The following is a 3,931-nucleotide window of genomic DNA, read 5'->3' as shown; positions in this document are numbered from 1 at the left end:
ATATGTATATGTATATGTATATGTATATATATATATATATATATATATATATATATATATATATATATATATATATATATATATATATATATATATATATATATATACAGCAACCTGGCATTCATTTTGTCAAACTCGGAAGGATGACAGGCAGAGTCAACCCCACCTGGTATTAATTTAACAGCCAAGTGTGATTTGAACTCAGGATCCGAGGATCCCAAGCCCACCACCTTGACTAGGCCAATTTCTGAGATATGTGACTGCATAAAGTTCTGAAGGCATTTTTGAGGAAAAGCTGGTAAACAACTTTTTCCAAAGGATTTGACTATGCTAAAAATGAATATTTTGTATACCAAGCTGAATTTTGAATTTTTCGTTTCAAAATTATCAAAAAACAAAATGGCCGCCAAGCAAAATTTCAAACGCCCATAACTTATGAACGAGTAGTGATAAAGTCATGATCTTTGTGTCTAAGACCATGTTTTTGATAGCTATGAATGCGCTGAACACATCAGATTAACAATTGTGTAATGCTGAAATGCTGAAATGACTATTTTACACTCTTCGGTCAAGATAAGGGACAAATAATGATAAAATGTATGTTATACAATTAGGTTAAATATTGCTAGTCTGGCATAACATGTATTATTTTATAGTGGCCGCGGTGGGCACGTGGTCTAAAGCGCTGGCTTACGGATCACAGGTCTATGACTGCCTGGGTTCGAGTCCCGCTCGATCCAGTGTCAGAAAGTTTGTCGGTTTACTTGCCGCAGGTCGGTGGTTCTCCCGATTTTCGGGTCTTCCTCCACCATTCCCAAACCAACTGCCTCGATATGAGTGAAATATCTTCAACTGAGGCATAAAGCAATATTAACCTAACCTAACCTATTATTTTATAACAGTTATTAATACCTATAGGTAGGCCTACATTTTCTTTATTAATAATAATTTATGTTCCATATTTATTTTCAGAGCAAAGAAGTCATGGACCCAGTCGTTAGCCTGAAGCAATCAACGCCAGTATCTAGTGAGCTGTGCATCATTTGTCAAGAATCCAAACATGATGCATTATTCGATGCAACGTCACAAGGCCTCAACTCCATGAGGGATGCCACTGCAGCAAGGAAGAAGTTAAGGGATGCAGCAGACAGACTAACTTCAGCCTTCAAAGCTACCTCAGCACCAGTACTGGGATGGTACAAGTCATGTTATGCTGTGTATAAAAGCAAGGAAAAAATTCAGCGATTAAAGAAACAGTATGGTAAGACCTTACCTACACACTCAGATGGTCATGCATCTAATGCCCCACACTGTACATCTGCAGGCTGGCGAAGCCAAACAAAGCCAATAGACTGGCAACTCTGCATGTTCTGTCAGGGCACCAGCATGAAGCAAAAGACATGCACTGTTATGACCAAGAACATGAGTAACCACATTCTGTCAGCTGCGAAATATGTATAAAATGTCAACAATATTCGCGTGGCAGATGTCAATGATATTATGGCAGCAGAAGGATGCTACCATCCAAATTGCCTGAAGACGTTTATGAGAGCTAGCGCCAAAGCCAAAGTTGAAAATAAGTCTTTTGATTTAGCCACGGTCTGGCTTGGGCAGGAATTGAGGCACTCAGCGGATGAAGGTCATGTTTTGGAGTTAGAACAAGTTTGGCTGCACTACAAAAAAATTGGCAGATGAAGCAGGCATCGAAATTCCGAGATCCTTCATGAGCCGCCCATCAACATTCAAAGAAAAGTTGTCAACTCTTGTCAATGATGTCAATGAATTTATTTTACTGCATGACAACTCTGCATGTGGAAAACAAATAATACTTCTGCCTGTAAAATTCTGCAATATCCCATTCTCTGAATGGTATGATCAGGATTTGGATGATGAGTTGACAACTATTCCTGTCTTCAAACCCCCAGAAGATGACTTTCTCTCCATGGTTCATGTTGCACTAAAACTACGATGAGATATACTGTCTCACCCTTCATACAATGGAGTAGATGCAAGCGAAGAGGCAGCAATACATTGTGTTCCACCAAGTGTGTATATGTTTATCCGTCTCTTGTTAGGTGGACAGTCACTGTTGGAATTAGATCCTGATGAACATAATGATGAGGTGGAAGATGAAGAGGAGGACGCACACAAAAGAACAAGGGTGCTTAGTATTGCACAGTACCTCGTCTATAGTGTGAGTGGGGGAAAGAAAATGACTCCGAAACATGTTGGACTTGGGTCAACATTGCACCAAGCAACTAGGTCTAAAAAACTGGTAGCAATGTTCCATAATGCTGGTCACACTATCAACTACAAAGATATACTCCGGATTGACACAGCATTGGCTGAGAATACCTTGCAGCACATGGACCATGTGAATGGAGCTGTAGTACCACCGAACTTGGTTCCCAGACGGTTCATTCACTTCTCAGCTGACAATATTGACATCAATGATGCAACTTTAGATGGCAAGAACACGTTCCATGCCACACAAATCGTTGCTTGGCAAAGAGGGCCAACACACGATAACCTGTTAAAGAATATCAAACCTTAGAAACAAACAACGTTGATTGTTCCACAAGCAATGGAAACAATCATTACTGCGAACATTTCTGAAGGCACAACTGAACCACATTTTCCCGAAGTGCAAACTTCAAACCATGAGTTGGACAGTTGGCGGCCAACCATGAGGAGGCTGATACCAGACTTGTCCTGCATTGTGTGCACACCAATACCAAGAGTGTTGTTGTATCAGCATGAGATACTGATGTGTTGGTCCTGCTGGTGGCACATTTTCACAAAATGGCATGCACAAAGTTGTGGATGAAGGCAGGTACTGCCAAACGCCAGAAGTATATTCCAGTCCTGAAATCCGACATGAAATCCGACAGGTCCTTCCATTCACGCAGCCAGTCTTCGAAGCCCTTGTCCCTTTCCATGCAGTAACAGGGTGTGATACAGTGTCATACTTTGCAGAACACAGCAAGAAGACTACATGGAAAGTATTCACCATTGATAATCACCTCATCAAAGATCTTGGTATCGGAGAGCTAACCCCAACAAAAATGAAGAATGCAGAGAAGTTTGTGTGCAAGTTGTATGGAGTACCAGAGTCCAACAGTTGTGATCAGGCCCGTGTAAAACTGTTTTGTAAAATCAAATCACCAGAAGCACTGCCTCCAACAACAGATGCTCTGAAATATCATGGTCAACGGGCACACTACCAAAGCCTGGTGTGGAAGCAGGCGACAAATCCACACCAGGTCCTTCCCTCACCTGAAACCATAGGTTGGACAATGGACGAAGGACAGCTATCCCCAAAACTATCACTTGCTCCCATCCCCAAGTCTTGCAAGGATATTGTGTCATGTGGATGCACAAAGGGATGTACATCTCTTAATTGCACATGCAGAAAGTCGAAACTGGTATGCACCGGGGCTTGCAAATGTGCAGATAGTAGCATCATGTGTAAAAACAAAATGGACTGAGTTGAACACATTTTGTGTGATGGAGCACAGTTACATTTGACTGTCTGCAATGTAATTCATTGTGAGTGAATAAATTCTGACATAGTAACATTACAATCATTATTATGTGAAGATGTTCACCAACAAATATAAAATTAAGAATTTATTGAAAATACTATATGTGTTACATGATCAGTTTTCGCATGGTTTTCTTAACAAATCAGTTATTATTACTTAATTTTAATGTCTGGCAATGTAATTCTTACTGGTTTCACCCATATATATTGAATATAATTATAATCTGTTGTGTTCAGTGCATTCATAGCTATCAAAAACATGGTCTTCGACACAAAGATCATGACTATCACCACTCGTTCATAAGTTATGGGCGTTTGAAATTTTGCTTGGCGGCCATTTTGTTTTTTGATAACTTTGATACTAAAAATTCAAAATTCAGCTTGGTA

At 40.0% G+C, this 3,931-nt stretch overlaps 1 pseudogene; it reads left to right on the top strand.

The window, feature by feature from the left end:
- Nucleotides 1-984: 984 nt before the first annotated feature.
- Nucleotides 985-2,827, top strand: LOC147026306 (uncharacterized; annotated as a pseudogene).
- The last annotated feature ends 1,104 nt before the right edge of the window (nucleotides 2,828-3,931 follow it).

Source organism: Eptatretus burgeri, chromosome 5, assembly GCF_056783735.1.
Source record: "Eptatretus burgeri isolate ZD-2024b chromosome 5, Ebu_testis_v1, whole genome shotgun sequence".
NCBI lineage: Eukaryota > Metazoa > Chordata > Myxini > Myxiniformes > Myxinidae > Eptatretus > Eptatretus burgeri.
The sequence above is the reverse complement of the archived record's forward strand: the minus strand, read 5'-3'. Positions and strand labels throughout refer to the sequence as shown.